At 39.0% G+C, this 21,417-nt stretch overlaps 1 protein-coding gene and 1 long non-coding RNA gene across 19 annotated transcripts in view; one reads left to right on the forward strand and one right to left on the reverse strand.

Moving 5' to 3' along the window:
* The window catches only part of CACNA2D3 (calcium voltage-gated channel auxiliary subunit alpha2delta 3), a 463,864-nt gene that overhangs the window by 103,953 nt on the left and 338,494 nt on the right, over positions 1-21,417 (forward strand). The gene's annotated exons all lie outside the window — the stretch shown is intronic.
* Positions 1,870-2,448, reverse strand: LOC137862409 (uncharacterized). The gene is made up of 2 exons (XR_011100245.1): positions 2,354-2,448; positions 1,870-2,253 (listed from the first exon to the last, which is right to left on the reverse strand). It is a non-coding gene; the product is annotated as an uncharacterized lncRNA (long non-coding RNA).

Genomic DNA, 21,417 nt, shown 5'->3' on the forward strand with positions numbered 1-21,417 from the left:
AAAACGTCCAGGCTATTATTGTACAGAAACAAGGATCTTAAAATATTCATGTTGTAGAATTAGAATCTGCAGAAAGAGCAGCTGAGGACCACAGCTCTGCAAAGCTGTACTGCAGTATGCGGGTGTAAGAGCAGGTACGTGGTGTGATGTGTGCTTGGCGTTGCTTTTCTGCTTTGAGGTGGTACAATGCTAAAAATCCTGGGGGGGAGCATAAGTGTGATTTTCTTTTTGTGGTATTTGAAGTTTTGGAGGGAGAAAATTTATGTAGTGAATCTTTAAACTGTCTGTAAAATGTTGTGTCATTTGGTGCTTTGTCTTTGGTACTGTGGCAATAGTAAAAAGAACAGTGTAGTCATTTCTTTCAGGTAGCAGCTTGATTTCAATGCCGCATAACGTGATTGTCTTGTTAACTTCAGTATATGCTTTAAAATTAGTTACGGTGAAGAGAACAAATGATAGATTATGGAGAACACTAACTTCACTGCCTGTAAAAATAGACACAGCTGTGTGTTCCTGGATCAAATGCATTTCTTTGTCCTTTAAGCTAGCACAGCATATTTTGGATGATTGCTTCTGGCAATGCTGTGTAAGTACTCCAGGAGGACAAACAGTTCAACTAAATCATAACAAAAAGGTGCTTCATGGAAGAAATAAACAGTTACAAGCTAATACGATAAACTGAAGTTATATTGATGAAGCTGTTTTTTATTATAAAGGTTAAATTACAGTAATCATTGAGGCACAATGCGCTACAGAAATAGTATGTTATAGAAAAAAATCTTGTGCCCTTTATTTCTGATGGGTCATTCCAGTGGGATGAAAAAATGGCCCCAAAAGATGGTATGGAAGAAAAAAAAAGGAAGTAACTGCTCTGTATCAGTGAGTGTACTTATTTTAAAAACAAACTGGAATTGGAGAAGCAAGCTGTGCTGCAGTAAAATGCACTTAGACTGCACTTTGAGATTTCATGGATCTTCACATCACCCTTCTCAGATTTACCATGGCATGGGCTGACCATGAGAACCTCCCCAAAGGATTACAGCACAACTTCCTATGTGTGTCAGGAAAGCTCAGTGGGATATCTGAGGTTAGTTCTTTAGCTCTCATGTGCAAGGATAAGACAGTTTAAACCCATTTCTTCTGTATAATTGAAACAATTGGCAAATCTTTGGCCAAGGCAGAGGGCTCTTTAAAGGAGAACACCAAAAACCCCTTTGCACTTCACTGTGTTTCAACAGTGGATTGTTCTTGTTGAGTTTTGATGTCCTTTGCAGCTAGCAAAATGAGGGGATTTTGTCGTCTATAACACTCTAAGCAGACTAGAATAAAATCTGTAATTAAACATAGTAGGCTTATATTGATTTTTTTCTTTTTATTGAATGAAAAAATTTCTTAGGAAAGTCATATTTTTATCACTTGTGATGAGTGATGGTAAATTAGCACTTTGTAAATGTGCCAGAAAAGTAGTAATTCTAGAGTCATTAATTTTGCATTTATCTTAATTGTGTTACTTTTATGGATATTTTTGGATTTTTATTTTTTCACATGAAAAATATTACTGCTGTTATTTTTGAGATGAGTCTAAGACTGAGTTATCTTAATGCAAATATTTTTGACATAAAATGTAAATAGTGTCTTGATTTGTGAATTAAGCAATTTTCATGTAAATGTCACTGAATCATTATAAAAATGGTCATAGCTATTTTCCTTTTGCTTTTTGATAATTCCATGATCCAGAAATTAAATGAGTAGCCTTCTGATCTTTCTTCTTGACTGAAGTTCAATAAAGAATTAAATTCATAAAATACAAATCTATAGGTGGCTATTGTTATAAGTTGCCCCCTTAATTAATTTTCAGAGAACATTGCATTAATAATAGAAAGGAATTTACTGAGTAAGCAACAGCAAGCAAAACAGCGCTGGGCAGCCGGGGAGTCTCAGCTCCGCCAACGGCGCGCACCTCACCCCCGCCAGGGTCCCTTTTTATATCTTGGTAATTTCAGGATTACGCAGCACATCCTGGTATATTCTGCGACTGCGCGCACTGTTGGTAGGGGGTCGTCTCTGTCCCTCTGGTGGTCGTGAAGATGAAGGCCGTAGTCTTCCTCAGCGTTGTGGTTCAACTTCTTTTTTTATTTGGTCATGTTGGCCCAGCGTGAGACAGGAAGGCAAGATGTTGATACACTAGGTTAGCAACTTATCAGGAGATGGTTACATGAGCTTTGCAGCAGGGTCTTTGAACAAAAGAGGCAACTGAGATGCAGAAGGAGAGAAGGGGAGGGGGTTCTCTTTTCTGTTACATTAAGCAAAAGAATTTTCATAGTGTCTAGCCAAGCATTATACAGCTCCTTACTTCAGCAGGGAGCTTTCGCAACTCTCGCTCCTCAAGCAGAACTCCTTGTTTTTATAATACAAAAGACAATGAACAAACATTTATTGTGTATTACAGCTATCAGCATTAATATGCTGATACATGCATGAACAACATTTCATTCAAGAAGCCCATAAAACACTGATTGCTGGAATGGTGTCCTAAAAATAAATGAAAATTATTTTTGTCCTGTTTTGGTCTTTCAAAGTATACCCTGCTGGGGAGGGATTTGGAGCTCTCTGCAGTAAGACTCCTACGTGCTGGCATTATACGGTGTGATAGCGTACACTGATCAATGTTAGGCTTTTGAAAGACTAAGTTTCCGAAATATAAATACTTAAATACTTCTCCCCCTCCCGTTGCCCCCCCCCCCCTTCCCCCTTTTGTCTTCTCCCTGTTCATCTAATTTTCTGAGCACAAATCAGCGTGGTTTGGGGTCCCACAGACTGGGCTTTCACAACCTCTTCCTGAGCCTTCATCTTTTCTGAAGAGGAAGGGAGAGAAGTGAACCACCTGGGCAACAGCTATGTGCAAACCCAAAACGGCATTCAGGAGATCTGAGTATTGCATGGTAAGAGCGAGGGAGTAACTCCTCAGAATTAGAAGCAACCCCAAAGCATAAAGACACAAACATTAGAAACATGAAGCTTCCTTTGATTTAAAATAGTGTGAGGTATTTGGCTTTTTTTATGTCTTTGGACACTGAAGCTCAGCTTTGTTCTGTATACTAACATTAACGCTGACAGGCAGGAACAGACACTAGGCATATGTTTACTGTAATTATCATATATTGCTTGTCTGTTTCAGCTCCTTCTACCTCTGAGAACATGGGCAATATCATGCATGCCCTTCCCAGATGCAGGAGATGACAGTTGTGAACTTTCCCCGATACCCTATTTGAAGACATGGTTAATTGGTAGAAATACACTTCATCACTTCATTTCTCCTGATGATCATAATGCAGGATAATCACATAAACACTTGACAGAATCACTTGCTGCTTTTTATGACCAAGTAGGTGGTGTGAGTAGTGCAAAGCTGTAGGGATGGAGATTAGTTAATTACTTCAGTCAATTCTAAGTGACAATCTGCACCAAAGGAATTATCGATGCCTTTGTAGATTTTTTTTTTTTTTTTTTAATTTAGAAGCTATTGTAATTCTCTGTTTTGGAGATTTGTAGAAATTATTTAATTACCTTGGTTCTTCCCTTTCCTTTATGGCACAAGTTCTCATTAAAAACTAAAACTTAAAACAAACAAAAAAATCCTGATCACCGTTTTGTGGCTTCAGTACTGAACTCTGAAGCAATTAATTTGCTTGTTCCACGCTATGTCAATGCTGTCCACCACTTTCTTCCCAACCCCCTTGTGGCCTGGCTGCCTCCGTGCCAAAATGCTTTCTACTTTTTGAAGAACTTCTTCTGCTTTTCTGATGTTTTATTGGATTTTTAAATTCTGAACTACTTGTTAATCTTCTTCTCTGCTATCTTGAGTCTTCTGAAGACTTTGTTTAATCATGTTTTAGTCTAATTTGCACTGCTGTGTTACTCATCCTGTGGTGCCTCATCTTACCTTCTAATGTTTTCCCTTTGTCTTGTTCCTCAAGTATTTTAAATGAGGATGGTGTATTTTCTGCTTTCTCCCACAAGTCAGTTATTTATCTTTGCTATTGTAAACTGAAGGATGTCAGGATTGTCTTCACAGAATCACAGAATTTCTAGATTGGAAGAGACCTCAAGATCATTGAGTCCAACCTCTTCCTTATTTAATCTTTCAGATACTGATTATATTTATGTATATAATGTATCTTATTTGAATTATATATTCAAAGGAGCAACTTTAATTTCTTTTTTGATTTTTGTTGTCTGAGCATACTGTTTGCTAAAGAACCAGTGGCTGTAGGGCCCTTTGTTGCGCATTGCTTTCCATGCATAACCTTGCAGGACAGGCACTTTCCCTATGAGAAAAATTAAGACAAGCAGATCTTTACAAATTTAGAGCTGTTCTTTTAGGCAATAACAATGAAGAAGGTGGAAAATCCACAAAGCAAATTTTTTGTTTAAGTGAAATATTAATTTTCAAAGCAGGGGGTTGAAAAGAACGCTTCTGCCCTTTCAGAATGCTAGAAATGATCATTGTAATGAAACCATTTACGCTAACTGATGTTAGCTTTAGTTACTTTGATATACACACACACACATATATATAATTTGTATTTTCTTATGTGAAATAGTCAGGGCTAAACCAGAGTGGTTTGGCTTGGTTTGTAAGAATCAGCATTTAAAATTTTTCTATTGCCCTGGGGGAGCTGGAGCTATTGCGAATTTGGGAGAGGTTCCAGCCATTCCCTATTTCTAGAACTGGGTTATCTTTAATTGATTTTGCACTCTTTTAATATACTGACACATTTAAAAACATCAGTTACTTAAAAGCTATGCTGCCATGTGGCTCAAAAATGTGGCTCAAAATTCTTAGTGAAGCAAGTCACTTATATAAAAAAAAAGAATTATAGTAGTCTAGGATTTGAAGGAGGATTAGAGAATTTTATTAGAATATTTTGAAAGATTATTTTGCTAATGAGAAGATTTGAAAGTCAGTTTGTATTATACAGGTATAACCCACTCTGAACTTTGCAAGACTCATCTTTCTGCATATGCATGCAAGTAGTATAGAGTGGAGCAAAAATGAAGTTGTCAGTATGATCCCTGATGATACAGCCAGATGATAGCACGGAAAAGAATTTTAAATGTATCGGATCAGTCTGTAGGTATATACAGTTTTACAGTAGTTTTTTGAATGCATGGCATGTATAGGAGCACCATTACCTTACATAGATGCAAAATCATGAAAATCCATCTAGACCTTCTGAGGATTCCATATATTTAAGGATATAGGATGCAACATAAACTCTAAAATATTTCACATAGATCACTGAAATATTTCACCTAAAATGACAAAGTCATCAAAATTAGATGGCTTTCATATACTATGCATGATTTAAACAGTTTTAAATAGCTTTGTTCCTTAGAAAAAAAAGCAAAGAGTCATGGTATAATGTAGTGTTTCATGTCACAAGGATGATTGATTTTGCATGATTATTGAGCTGTAGAGCACAGGCTCAAGAGAATGAGCAATATCCCACATACAAATATAAACTCTGTTCCAGAAATAAACTCTTGTGCATTTGTTTGAAAAGTAGCCATAAACAGTGTGCATTTCTCCAAGGAGAAGTTAGTGCCAATCCTGTTCTAGAAGCTCCATGCAGGGTATACCTACATTTGTTTCACTTCTGTATGAGACAAATCCGTGCTGTTCATGCACATCTTACAAGCCTGGAATCTTTATGGGTACTGAAGCAGTGACAGATAATATACTTTCTCTGTTTACATAGCATATCACTGTCTAGTGTGAAGAGAAAATTAGAAGGGATATTAAAGATCATAAGCACAAAGCTGTAGGTTATTTTTAATTTGTTGGGGTAAAAGTCAATTACAGGATCGGGTAAAGTCACGGATATTCACTGTGATTCTGTAGAAGTTGGCTTAAAGCTCCATTGTAGAAGAACCTGTGTTGACATCTATAAAACATAGCATTTGGATAGCCACATTAGTATTAATATCTGAAAAAAAAAAAAAGTGTTTTCTTTAAATCATTTAAAATATTTTGTGTTAACTCCAAAATGAAAATTCATGCCAGTATCAAGAAAAACATTTTTTTTCAGGCTGTATATATGACTGCATTTAGTTATGAACTTCATGTATGGTGACACGAGTAATTGAATGTCAAAACCTAGTTAATCCTTTGCTTTCCATCTGCTAAAGCTAACATTTACTAAATCACTAGGATGTGGGTGCCTGTCCACAAAGAAATTATTAGGACTAACATGTATGGATAAGTTTTACATCAGAGGTTGACCACCAGCCTGCAATGCTAATTTAGAGTTATTGCTATATCTGTTGTAAATGTCTTCTATTTGGTTCCCCTTCATTGTGTTACAAAGCACTAAAAGTGAAACGGAAAGAAGTATGGTGACTGTTGCCCCAGAAGTTAATTGTACTGCAATCTAAGGTCTCAAAATTCAATAGTCTTAACAACAACAAAAATAAAATTTCATCCAGAATGAAATTTCATTTGGTCTAATTTCACTGTTGGTTGCTTAAAATGCTTCTTTATAGAAGAGACAAGCATGTATAATCTACTGACAGGAAAGCAGCCTATAAAATTTTATAAAAACATAATGTACCAATTTTGTAAGTTTTCATGTTGTTGCTTTATTTCCTTTAAAAAAAGGGTTAGGGATGGGATTCAGTGACAGTAATTAATCTCACACAGTTCTGGTTCTTTTGAAAATCCAATCTTCCCTTTCTACTGGTTAATTATTTCTCATGATACTGATTTATGAAATGCTGCGAATACAAAATTAAAGTATGAATTTTACTCCTTTCTCTAGGTGTTATTGTATTAACTGTTTTAGTCATCTGGTGTGACAGTATATGTGAATTAGATGATGCAAATCATATTAATTTGTTGTTCTGGTGCAGTAATCACAATAATAAAATAAGGAACCAAATCATTCTTTAAATTATAGCATACAGAGAAAATTGAATATTGAAGTTAAATATTGGTGGCTTGCAAGGTTGTAGATCCACTTGCATACTCTCACTTTTATATAGATCTGAGTATCTTAAATGTTATACATGTTAGTGCATCTGTGGTTAAAAGCTGTTGAATTGTTCCCCCTATCTTTCTTTCACTGGAGAATTCATGTACTCTGAGCCAAAATTAGCACTCAGGTCATCACAAAGACACTGCTGATATTGTATTTCATACTTAATGAATCTTTATTGGCATCAGGTTCTAACCTTGACTCTGCTTAGTGAATCATAACTTGGCAGTCTGAGAAGGTGTGCCATTGTTCTATCTATTTCTAGAGTAAATAAATAAATAAATAAAATTTCAGGTATTGGCAATTTCATAAAAAAATGCAGTCTTGTGTTTTTTATAAAAAAAAAAAAATGCAAACAAACACATGGATTTCTAAGACCATATCTCAAACATATGGATCTCTAAGACCTATCCCCAAGGCAGTTGGGCAATGCTCTGGAGATGCAATGCTGGTCTAGCTGGACTCCCTTGTCTGAGTGCATGTGCCTGCTCCCCGATGTTGAGAGGAGTTGGATGGTTTAGCTCTGGAGCAATTATAGCCTGAAAAGCCCAGACTCAGCAACTTGCTAGCAAAGAACTAGATTTCTATGCAAAAAGCTAATTAAATTTAGTAAAAATAAAAATTCAGATCTCATTGATTTTGGTTGTGGGAGGTAAGAAGGGGAACAGCACATTTTTTGTAAGGTCAGCTCTAAACTCCTCGAATAAGGACTACAGTGTAAGTCTAAGTATAAGTCTCCACTTGAATGCCATTTCTTTGGCTGAGCACCCTTGCTGGCTGTCAGGTGTTCAGAGGTCTCTTTCATTTTCACTAGAAATGCCATTCTCTTCTTGCATGTGTAAGAAGTCTGACAGGGTTGTAGTCAACTTTAATTTTTTGATGTCACCTTTGTTTTTGTTTTAAATCAATTCTTTGTTTTTAAACCTGGGGGCAATTTCCTTTTCTGTAGTTTTGATGTAAGTTCAGCTCATGCACTCTTAGCTTCTAGGGGTCATAAAGAACCTTTGCTGCTTCAAAAACGTGTCTTTGATGACTGCAAGGGATGTTGTTGCAACTTTTGCCATAGGGCATAACTAATACTTCTGCTCTGTGGATGTTCCTCACATTTCAGAAATTGTCATATGTACCGTATAATATAGGAGGGAAATGTTGAGAGCAAAGGGTTTTGTGGGACTTAAGTGAAATGTGGAATACTGCAATCAAGAGGGAATATTTAAATGTCTCACTTAACCTGTCAGGCAAAGTAGATATGCAGTGATGTACATGTTCTGAGAGTTATCAAATCTGCTGCATGTAGTACCTTCCAAGAGATACCTTGAAATAGAAATTGCAGTGCAAATGAATTCTGTATAGCACTTTCCCCACCGTCTGGTATTGACATCAAATTTGGCTCAGAACAAGACAAAAAGGGGGCTGAGGGGAGCAGAAAAAAACAGTGAAAATTGTAGAAATAGAGATCCTAGAAATGTTACAGTTCTCACTGGAATTGTGGAGCAGCAAAACTGGCGATATGATTTGGTGTGTTCTTTAATTTTAATACCCTGATCTATTCTATCTGGAAATAACTTAATTTAAAAAAAAAAAAAAAGAAAGAAAGAAAGAAAAGAGTACCACCAAGGCATTGATTAATTTTGGGCTACCTGTGTGAAATCTCTCAGTCTGAGTTCACAGTATTACTGAGCTTCATTTTCTGTGGATTTGAAAATAAACCTGGAACTCTCAAGGATGAAATGTCACCGTGGCTCACTTTATTACTCCAAGAATATAATAAAGCAGCCTGGAATTAGCATTTTCTCCCCACAGGCATGCTGCTGCCATAGGTAACTTCCTTCTTGGGGGTAGGTTGTGAGCAGTGGTTTCCTCTGTTGCTATTAGCCCTCATTTACCCAGCATCAATCTACAGGTCTTTGTGCTGCCACATAACCATGATGGTTGCTCTGTGTACAGAAGATGGATGTAGGAAGTTAATCTGCATATATTTTAATGAGCAAGATGTATACTATTCTGTAACCCTCTCCCTTCACAGAGACCAGGAAATGTTTCCTCTCTGTGCTGCTGCAGCATCCATGCAGGTGATATTTTTATCCTAGTAGCTCATGAGAAATACTCTGAAATGTTTATGTACCTGTTATCAGAAATTTCAGAGACAGGAAAAATCACCCTCCTGAACCCAGAGCTGGTGGGTTTCTTGATATTTCATTGGGTGGTCCCAAACTTCAGAAACCTGATTTGGACAAAGGAGAATTCGAACTCTTTGCCTGAAAGCATGCTGTAGGTAGTGAGTAGTCAGAATCACCTGTTTTATAACTGACTGGGATGATGAAATCTGGGTCCTACCCTATGGGGTTTCAGAGTCCTGAGTGAGTTCCAAACCTGGGGGCTCTGGAAAGATAGCTTTCAAATTACCCTAGAGTTTCACAAAAGGGTGCAAACAAGTATGCAGTTCCAGTGGGGAAAATATCATTATTGGCTTAATTTCTGTTGTGCAGAGGAACTTGTTGGAAGTGGGTTTACCATTCACTAGGGAAGAATGAACAGTGCATGGCAAATAGCCTAAACTTTTTCTTTTGTCTGCTTCCGGTACAAAGCATGTCTTCTTGTCCTTGCTTTCTGTTCTGTGTGTTTATTACTGTGTAGGTTAAGAAAAGAGTATGAATGATTGAAGAGTAGCAGCTAAGAGGCAACACCAACTCAAGGAATTTTACCAAAGTTAAAAAATAAATTGTTGCATATGTATAAGCATTTATGAAGAAGAAAAGTGTACATTTGTGACAAGTGGGAGGCTAGGATACTGCTGGAACTCAGTGTGCTGGCTATCTTTCTGGATGGTATCAGTGTAGTACCCTGATTCAGGTCTGAAACGTGCAATCTGATCCTATTTGTATTTGGAATTAAGTTCTCTTACTCCCTGCTCAAGTCTTTTCAGGTGTGTTTTTTGTTGTTTTTTTGAAGCACAGATTGTGGTTAGTAAATGTAAACTGGTTCTTGCAGTCATTCAAAAAACATGGTATGATATATGGCTTGAAAACACAGGGCTCCTCTGCTTTTAAATTCTTAAATAAAAGGTTTTTAAAATGTTTGCCTACAGTGATGTACAAAGACGAAATAGACAAAATGCTTTCTGTTTGCGAAATCTGAAATGTTTAGACTATAGGGTTTCATGTTATAATGTAAAGGTGATAGCTTGCAGGTTGGTTGGAAATGTTTCCAATATTTGTTTTCTCTTTTGAAAGAATTTCACAGTTTCTAATATTTTTAGGCAATATTAATTGAGGTGGAAAGAATCTGTGTAAAATCGGTTAAATGAACTGAGAAGTGAACGACTCCTACAACAACTTCAAACTACTTTGGGGATGTAAATAGTTGGACATCTCAGCAGAGTAAACCACATAATTTTTCAAGGTTTTATTTTCATACATAAACAATATTGACTATAACAATTGACATTCAGACTGCAGGATTTAATATTGCAATTTGTTAAGGTGACTGAAAAGACATTTTTCCAGTGTTACTAGTATACCTGCAGAAAACAATCATCCGTCTTAAAGCACGTAGGTATCTCATTTTAATCCATCCAAGTTTCTTGTAATGGTTGAAGCTGAAAAAGACTACTTTCCATTTTGAAGAAGTGTTACTTCCAAATAAGTTTTAGCTCTAGATCTAGTAAAACAAAGCAGAACAAACCACCAAAACCTGACGTTTTTTTCTTCACTTCTGTGTCTGAGTAATGGGATGCAAAAAGAGTAGCTCTTCCTGGTACAAGTGATTCAGGGAAGGTGACTGTGCTACCAAGGTTATTAGAGAACTATGCATTTCACCTTTAAAGTGTTACCTGTCTCTGCCACTGTGGCTTATTATTAGCATATCTTTTGACACTACTTTTTTTCCCCCTGATGCCATGGAAAACATATAGCAAAATAGAAGTGGAAGTCAGAAACAACAGTATTGTTTCTATGTTGGCATGGCATTTTTTTCTTTCTGCAATCTTTTAGAATGGCAAGAAAATTACATTAAAAACAGCACAAACATGTATATGATACAGGGTAGACTAGTCTAAACCAGTATATTCTGCATAAATGTTTGAAATTGCCTATAGAGATGGGAGATCTCCAGGTTTGAGGCCCTGGAGACTGAGAGACCAGCAACTGAGGAAGAGGTAGAAAGTGTTCCCAGGAGGATGCCTAGGGCGAGGAGGTCGACTCCACGCCTCAGGACTGCCTCCATCAAGAAAGAAAGAAGGGTGATTGTTGTGGGAGACTCTATCCTTAGGGGAACAGAGGGCCCTATTTGTCGGCCTGACCCTACCCGTAGGGAAGTCTGCTGCCTCCCTGGGGCCAGGGTCAGGGACGTTGCCAGGAAGCTTCCCAACCTGGTACGCCCCTCTGATTATTATCCTCTTCTGATAGTCCAGGCGGGCAGTGACAACATTGAAGACAGAAGCCTGAAGGCAATCAAAAGAGACTTTAGGGGGCTGGGACGGTTAGTGGACGGAGCGGGGGTGCAGGTAGTGTTTTCGTCCATCCCTACGGTGACAGGGAGGGGTACGGAGAGGACCAGGAAAGCCCACCTGTTAAACACGTGGCTCCGGGGCTGGTGCCAATGCAGAGATCTTGGGTTTTTCGACCATGGGGCAGTTTATTCAGCACCTGGTCTGATGGCCGTAGACGGGTCCCTATCCTTTAGGGGAAAAAGGATCCTGGGCCAGGAGCTGGCGGGGCTCATTGAGAGGGCTTTAAAATAGGTAAGAAGGGGGATGGGGCTGAAGCAAGGACTGTTGGGGCTGTGCCAGGGGGAGCAATGGCAAGGCCGGAGGATAAGGTAAAGGCCCAGCTGAAGTGCATCTACACCAATGCACGCAGCATGGGTAACAAACAGGAGGAGCTGGAAGCCATCGTGCAGCGGGCAGGCTACGACTTGGTTGCCATCACGGAAACGTGGTGGGACCAGTCTTATGACTGGAGTGCTGCGATGCCTGGCTATAGGCTCTTCAGAAGGGACAGGCAGCACAGAAGGGGTGGCGGTGTGGCTCTCTATATTAGAGAGTCTTTCGATGTTGTAGAACTCGAGGCTAAGAATGACAAGATTGAGTCCCTTTGGGTTAGGATCGGCAGGGACAACAAGGCTAGTGTCCTGGTCGGGGTCTGCTATAGACCGCCGAACCAGGATGAGGAGACGGATGAGGAGTTCTACAGGCAGCTGACAGAAGTTGCGAAATCTTCAGCGCTCGTACTCGTGGGGGACTTCAACTTCCCTGAAAGCAGTCTAGGAGGTTTCTGGAGAGCGTGGAAGATAGCTTCCTGACGCAGCTGGTTAGTGAACCTACCAGGGGTGGTGCCCCGCTAGACCTTCTCTTCACAAACAGAGAAGGACTGGTGGAGGATGTGATTGTCGGGAGCTGTCTTGGGCAGAGTGACCACGAAATGGTGGAGTTCACTATTCTTGGCGAGGCCAGGAAGGGAACCAGTAAAACCACTGTATTGGACTTTTGGAGGGCTGACTTTGGGCTGCTCAGGACACTCGTTGGTGGAATCCCTTGGGAGGCGGTTCTGAAGGGCGGAGGGGTCCAGGAAGGCTGGGCGCTCTTCAAGAGGGAAATCCTAATGGCGCAGGAGCGGTCTGTTCCCATGTGCCCAAAGATGAGCCAGCGGGGAAGAAGACCAGCCTGGCTCAACAGAGAACTGTGGCTTGAGCTTAGGAGAAAAAAGAGGGTTTATAATCTTTGGAAAAGTGGGCAGGCCACTAGGGAGGACTATAAGGATGTAGCGAGGCTGTGCAGGGACAAAATTAGGAAGGCCAAAGCTCATCTGGAGCTCAATCTGGCTACTGCCGTTAAAGATAACAAAAAATGTTTTTATAAATACATCAACACAAAAAGGAGGACTAAGGAGAATCTCCATCCTTTACTGGATGCAGGGGGAAACTTAGTTACAAGAGATGAGGAAAAGGCGGAGGTGCTCAATGCCTTCTTTGCCTCAGTCTTTAGCGGCAATACCGGTTGTTCTCTGGATACCCAGTACCCTGAGCTGGTGGAAGGGGATGGGGAGCAGGATGTGGCCCTCACCATCCACGAAGAACTGTTTGGTGACCTGCTACAGCACTTGGATGTGCACAAGTCGATGGGGCCGGATGGGATCCACCCAAGGGTACTGAGAGAACTGGCAGAGGAGCTGGCCAAGCCACTGTCCATCATTTATCAGCAGTCCTGGCTATCGGGGGAGGTCCCAGTCGACTGGCGGCTAGCGAATGTGACGCCCATCTACAAGAAGGGCCGGAGGGCTGACCCGGGGAACTACAGGCCTGTCAGTTTGACCTCAGTACCAGGGAAGCTCATGGAGCAGATCCTCTTGGGAGTCATCATGCGACACTTGAAGGGCAAGCAGGCGATCAGGCCCAGTCAACATGGATTTATGGAAGGCAGGTCCTGCTTGATGAACCTGATCTCCTTCTATGACAAAGTGACGCACTGGGTGGACGAGGGAAAGGCTGTGGATGTGGTCTACCTTGACTTCAGCAAGGCTTTTGACACCGTCTCCCACAGCATTCTCCTCAAGAAACTGGCCGCTCTTGGCTTGGACTGGCGCACGCTTCGTTGGCTTAGAAACTGGCTGGATAGCTGGGCCCAAAGAGTTGTGGTAAATGGAGTCAAGTCCAGTTGGAGGCCAGTCACTAGTGGCGTTCCCCAGGGCTCGGTGCTGGGGCCGGTCCTCTTTAACATCTTCATCAATGATCTGGACGAGGGCATTGAGTGCACCCTCAGTAAGTTTGCAGATGACACCAAGTTAGGTGCGTGTGTCGATCTGCTCGAGGGTAGGAAGGCTCTGCAGGAGGATCTGGATAGGCTGCACCGATGGGCTGAGGTCAACTGCATGAAGTTTAACAAGGCCAAGTGCCGGGTCCTGCACCTGGGGTGCAATAACCCCAAACAGAGCTACAGGCTGGGAGATGAGTGGTTGGAGAGCTGCCAGGCAGAGAAGGACCTGGGAGTGATGGTGGACAGTCGGCTGAATATGAGCCAGCAGTGTGCTCAGGTGGCCAAGAAGGCCAACGGCATCCTGGCTTGTATCAGAAACAGCGTGACCAGCAGGGCTAGGGAGGTGATCGTCCCCCTGTACTCGGCTCTGGTGAGGCCGCACCTCGAGTACTGTGTTCAGTTTTGGGCCCCTCGCTACAAGAAGGACATGGAGGTGCTTGAGCGGGTCCAAAGAAGGGCGACGAAGCTGGTGAGGGGCCTGGAGAACAAGTCCTACGAGGAGCGGCTGAGGGAGCTGGGCTTGTTCAGCCTGGAGAAGAGGAGGCTCAGGGGCGACCTTATCGCTCTCTACAGGTACCTTAAAGGAGGCTGTAGAGAGGTGGGGATTGGTCTGTTCTCCCACTTGCCTGGTGACAGGACGAGGGGGAATGGGCTTAAGTTGCGCCAGGGGAGTTTTAGGTTAGATGTTAGGAAGAGCTTCTTTACTGAAAGGGTTGTGAGGCATTGGAACAGGCTGCCCAGGGAGGTGGTGGAGTCACCATCCCTGGAAGTCTTCAAAAGACGTTTAGATGTAGAGCTTCGGGATATGGTTTAGTGGGGACTGTTAGTGTTAGGTTAGATGTTGGACTCGATGATCTTGAGGTCTCTTCCAACCTAGAAATTCTGTGATTCTGTGATTCTGTGAAATTCCAAAAGCTTGTATTAGGACTTTTTGTTCAGTTCTAGCCTAGCTATATTCTTCAAAAGCATTGTTTTAAGATGGAGTTGTTGGATTGTTTTGCTTTAATTCTACTTTCATTTTCTGATAAGGAAAAACTACCTGCGTGGTAAAGTACTGTTGGACTTTTTGACTTAAGGAATCAAGTAGATTTCTGGATCATGACCTGCCAAAGCAGGCTGGGGACACAGCAATTTCCCATGACATGTGTTTTTGTCAGTGCTAGAAGTTAATACATGCAACGCACATGTGTAAAGTTTAGTTAAGACATTATCCTACTATTCCATGTAGCTTATCTCCTCAGAGTTAAGCATGATGATGGTTAGTATGAACTTTGTATCAAAATATAATTTGAGTTCATTTAGCAACATCCTAACTTAAATCTGGTAGTGTTGCATTATTATATTTACTAGCACTGAACCATTTCTCTACCATATAAAGGCATCATCACTTTGTGTAATGAGGAACTGAAATATTTTGCTGGATATGTCTGTGGAGATCCCTGGGACTCAGGGTCTCCTTTTTGGAAATCTCCCTTGAATATCTGAAGAGGGCAATATCACAACTTCCAAAACCTGAGGATTTAATTATGACTTATCCTACACATTTGCATAATAAAATTGACCTTGCAAGTTTTAGAAATACCCTATATATTTTTATTTAAATAGCATTTTCTAAACAGTCCTAACACGTAACCCCCCCGGGGTGGGGAGGTGTGGGGAGGAATAATGATTCATCTGAATCTGCCTAGGCAGCATGTACAAATAATAATAATAATAAAAAAAACAATGTTCAGGCTGCCAAGAAACTGATACTGTCCTACACCCCTATGCCTAGCCTGTATATCTAAGAGTCCTAAAATGTTTCTCTTGACCTTCTCAGTCAGATAAATGCTTCCCAGGGAAGGATATTAAAAGACATTAAGCTTGGTCAACAGGACACGAGTTTGAAAGGACAGTAAATGGTGTGTTCTTCAGGAAGTGGTGTAATGTCTGCATTGGGAACATGGCAATACCCACATGGAAGTCCTGCAGACAGTAGCAAAATACTCTTAAAGCAGTATGTACTGTCATATTGCTCCAAAGGATTGCATGATGTGGAAGCCTGTACCATATCCCTCTTCCATCTGTGCAGAATGGCTATGGTGCCAAACAGGTAGTAGGCCCTGCTGTGCTTTGCTATACTTCATCTGCTTTCATAACTCCCACTAACAAAAGTGGAATTATGCCACTGAAATTCAATGAAATCAATGAAATCCCGTATGGCATGAAGTTGCTCACTTGTTTTCAGTACAACTCAACTTAGAGCTAGCTATTAATTATTAGGATGTTTTGGTTTTTACAATCAGCTGTAGAGCTCTGTTCAAGTTCCTGGGTTTAAAAGCTTATTAGTTTTTACATAAGCAAAAAGAACCCTCTCAATCATTTGTATAAGAAATACACAAATTTAACAATTTGCTGGTACAATGTAACTGATTTTCAATGCAGCATTGTCAGTTTGCTTCCCTGTAAATTGAGTAAATTTTAATATCTTTAATTTTAAAATGGCATATATATTTCTTAATGCTTGAAAATTTTCCTCAAACTCAAACCAATCAAATAGTCCCATAAGGTATTTGTTTTCCTTCTCCCCTGTTCTTGACAATTCACTGGCAAGATTACTCACACCTGGTGCTTTTGTAACTCCTCAGTATTCCGATTGCCTCTTGAAGCTCTTCAGAATTTTATTCTTCTACATATGGCTCCACTGTCTGGAAGAAGGCTGATTGTTGTTTGCTTTTGTGTATTTTATCATTGAGAAGCTCAATAAAATGCTCTTTTGATCTTCCTATTATTGCATTTGTTTTAAAGATAAATGTGTCTGCATTTCTGTGTTCATTCTTTAACTTATTAATGTGATTTAATTACATATTGACATCCTTACAAATTAGTCTTGCTTTATTAGTACTTTTAGTCCATCTTCTCTGCCTATGCATGTGTTCTGGCTTTTCGCTCTGAGTTACAAGCTTTCAAAAGTTTTCTCAAGCCCTCTCCTTGTCACTTGTTCTGGACCCTTCTTTGTCTTCTGTATTTCTTATCTCTTTTGCACCTCTAGTTTCTTGCACATATGGTGCATGTTTCTGTCCATGTTTAAGTTGCCTGTAAAGGAGGTGATTCTATTCTAAAGCCTTCTATAGATTCTATAGCCTTTTTCCTTGCTTTGTCAAGGTGGAAGTCATGAGTTAAGGTGGTTCCCTGAAGCCCTTTTGGATCCAGATATTAATTTTTATTTATTTATTATTTTTATTTTTGCCCATAGGCAGTAAAGGGTATGCTTAGCTTTGGTACTAATGTGATTTCTGGATACATCTGGACATTCTTGGGCATGTCTTTAAGCACGATTAAACAATTCTAGTGAGAACTCACTCCTGATCATTCCTATGCCATCAGCAAATGCCTAGGAAATCCATTTGCTAGGAAATCCAGTTTGTCCTCTCCCTTTCTGATGCTTATCCAGCCTTCTGCTGTTATGGTTACTTTGCTCCAATGGCAAAACAGTGATGTAAAGGTCTTTCTGTTGGAACTGTGGATGTAATTTTTTTTTTTTATTTTTATTTTTTACCCCTTTGTCAGCTATAAAAATATAACCCAAATACTTGGATTAAAAGAAGAAATTGTTTCCAAGATCAAGCACTGAAAATATGGGAAATACCAGTTAAGGTTGGCAATATATTACTTGCATTATGATATCTATTAGTTCTTCGGACCTAATGAATAGAGCAGAACTACTCAAAGGTTAAATCAGTGCTACACAGAAAAGACAATCCTTATACATTAAAAAAAAAAAAGTGTCTTCCTTCTTTAAAGAAATGAGATTTCTTTGTGCAATATTCAACATTCTGTGCTAGGAATATCATAGTGACCATCAGAAAAAAACAAAAAAAATCAAGTTCTGATTTCTCAGATTTACATGAAGATACCTTGCACTATATATATAGCAGTTCTGAAAGTACCTTTTTTTTGGTTGCCTTCAGTTGAACCCTGTATTATTATTATTATTTTTTTTTTCTGGATATAAGTCACTAAAATAATACAATAAAATATTTATTAGAGCATTATTAATTTGCATAAGAAAACAGACTTTTTATTATAGACTATAGCCAAAAGGTGGCAGTCTTTGTCCCCCAAATTCTGTGCTGTTTCATTTCTAGAAAATGTTATGTATGTCAACCATAATTTATTCCTACCCTGAATAATAAAAATTACTTGTTGAGTAGACAGAGGAAAAAATATATTTGAAAATTTAAGGATGACATAGCTATAGTTGTATTTTGACAGTGGAATGTTAAATTATTAGGCTTGAAAGAGAGCAGTGATGGGGAAAGAGCACTTCACAAGTAGACTGCTAATGAGCAAAACTACTTACATCTCAGATTCGGTGCTTTAAGAATTTTGGTTTTGGAGATGTTATTATGGTCTGGCATGTTAGATCAGTAGGTTGCTGCATTCATCAATCAATACAATTAAATGCATAGAAATAATGCACCTAGTAGACAAACATTCATGGTGCAAGGTTTGATTTTCCTCTCCAAGTGTTCAGGTAGATCCCAGGAAGCACAGCTTGCTTCCTTACAAATTAGTATAAAAATATCTGATGATAAGAGATTGCCTTTGCTGAAGACCTGCAAAAAAAAAAAATGGTTATACACTTTGTGTTTTAAATAATTAGTAGTTCTCTTGAGTGGGGTGTGTGTGTGTTTCCTCCACTGATTTGGGAAGGTATCAAGTAGAAAAAAAATAATTTTAGAAAGATTCAACACTAGCTATCATATTTAACTACCTTTGTAACCATTGTATGTAGATAGATATATAGAAAGCTAAAATACTAAAACCATTGACTAGAAAGTAACTAGAATTTGATGTGAGACCATTGTTGTCTTTATGGTTACAAGTAAACCTTGCAGCATGCTTTTGAGATCAGTCAGGGTAGTGCTATTATGATATATACAGCATTTGTGCAGCAATTGCAGCTGTGGGCAAATGTCTAATGTCTCTACCACTCACTGGCTCCTTGAGGCCCCGTTCAGCTTACCCACCCGCCTGCCTCAAACCCTCTTCTTTTCACACCACTTGAGCAGCTTTGCTGTAAGTTTGGATGGGTGGGCTTTGAATGCAAAAAGCTGTTTCTCTAACTGATCAAGGAAGAACAAAACTTGGAGAAACCCTCCCTGTTCAGATGGCATCATCTTGGCACCTCTTCACTGAGAGTCAAATGCTGTAAAGGTGCCAGTCTGCTCTCAGGGCAGGCAGGCTGTATGGCTGTGTGAATATTTATTTATTTATTTATTTTGTGGGGAGGGTGAGCTCTGTTACACCTAAACTAAAGCAAGGATTTCTTCCAGTTAGGTCAGGAAATATCAGAGTAGTCTAGGAAGCTTAGGAGAGTTAGTAGCATGCCAACATTTGTTAATGACCTTATGTTACTGAGTTATAAGTGAAGAGAAGTAAAAAACTTAGTGACAAATTTACCAGTGTAACACTTCCAGTTCACGAGTGTGGTAGGCAAACTGCTCATAAGCAAGTTGAAGATTATATAGAACCAGAGAGGAGTGGGAACTACTAGTAGACTGAGCTTTTCTCTTATAAATCTCTTATAAATCTGTCCATTTTATATATGCATCCTGTATACATGCATGGTATACGTGGTTTCTATATATTATATATATGCATATAGAAATCATATGTACATGTATCATATCAAATAATATACAGATAGTGCCTTGAAAATGGTACTTACCTTTATTAAAAATTCTTGTTGCTCTTGTTACTCTTCCAGAAACTTCCTTCTTGTTCCAGACACAAGATGCTTATCATATTAAAAAAAAAGAGTTTAGGAAAACAATATTTATTTATTCATATTTAGGAAAAAATATGAATTTAGAATTAAGAATTTTGGAATATTTGGAGTTTATAAATTGATAAACTTTTGTACACATATTGATTTGTGTCATGAAAAATCTATCCCTCAAAGACATGAAATTATGCTGTAGAGTGTTGTAAACATGAAGTTTATACACACACTATATGATTGCATCTGGTAATAGTGTAGATGTAGAGAAAGAACTCCAGGGCTAAGTCTGTTGTGTGATGGTCAGACTTCAGTTGTTTTTTCGTGTCATCAAGTAATTGAATTCCATTACATTCTTTATTTATTTCTATCTCTAAGTTTATAAAAATTCCAGACGCGTACTCTTTGTTTAACAGCACTGTGAGAAGGGAGATTGAAACAAAATCACAGAATCACACTGAATTTCTAGGTTGGAAGAGACCTCAAGATCACAGAGTCCAACCTCTCACCTAACACTAACAAGTCCATATCACTAAACCATATCACTAAGCTAAAAATCTTGTTTTAGTCTTTTTTGTAAATAGGAAATGATTTTACAGGAATACTGAATAACTATAAAGTTGAAAAATCTGCAAGTCTGGGGGAAAATGTGAAAAAATATGAAGTTTTGTCTAATAGAAACTAGGATATGAATTGCTGTATGGTGGAACTAAGCCAGAGGAAAATTTAGAGGGTTCTTAAAGTCTTATTTCTCATTATTTTTATCAGTGTTGATGGTAAACACCAAGAATGGCACTTGCCATAGACAACTCTACATTTCAGGTCTTTGTGGTAGCTGTGGTATAATTCAGATTTGCTACACGTTTTACACACTGTAATGACACAGTGCACAGTCTTGTCATTTCACCTAAGTAATGGTAACGGTTCTTTGCTTATTGGTAGCTAGCTGTACATAGTCAGATGCAAAGATTTTGGGACACTAAGAGGGATCATGCAAAAAGACATAATTTACCATACTGTGAGAAGTAAGGTCATTAAGTTGAACAAACTGTACCTTCATGCTCCCTAGAGTAGTTGAGAGAGATGGTGAACCTCCATGTGTGCTAATGAAGATTGTTTTGGAGAAGAACATGAAGCATGACCTTTACATTGAATTTGTCTAAGTGGGTCAGCTTTAAGTGGGGAGAAACCTTTCTCTCATATCTGCAAAGCTGCTTTCCTTTTCTAAAGGGTAAGATGAAGCTGAACTTTTATCAATTGTTTGATTGTTTGCAGTGGTAAGAAAGTGTAAGCGTTCAGATAGAAGTTATTTGATCGTACTTGAGCAGTCTGGCTCATATCTGAGCAGTCAGATAAAGACATTGCCAGTGTGCAATTTGCAAACAGATTTTTGACGAGAGCTCATATTTCCAAGGTCTTTAAATGAATTTCTTGCATACAAGGATAAGGGACAATATAAACTATTGCTGTCTTGCATATGTTGTTTTGAATGTGAAAAGGAAATATCTCCTCTTAGAGAAATTATTTTATTGACAGTAGGTATTGGATCATATCAGGTTCATCTATTAAAATCAATATGAATTGTGATCTCAACTACTCAAAAAGCTTCTGCTGGGCAAGTAATTTTACTGCAATGCTGTATCTTACTCAATTTTTACTTAGAGCACTGATGTGTGTAATGAAACTCAGGTACTGCTTGTAGAGTACTTTGAACATGAAGAACTATCATATTATACTGAATCTTACTCCCAAGGCTTCTCAATCAATTCTTGTTTCAGATCTTCTACCAATAGTTACAGTAAACAATAGATAAATTTTCTGATGTAAGAAGTCATTACTCTGTCTTTTTTTTTTATTATTTTAAT

The sequence above is a fragment of the Anas acuta genome, chromosome 11 (assembly GCF_963932015.1).
Source record: "Anas acuta chromosome 11, bAnaAcu1.1, whole genome shotgun sequence".
Lineage (NCBI taxonomy): Eukaryota > Metazoa > Chordata > Aves > Anseriformes > Anatidae > Anas > Anas acuta.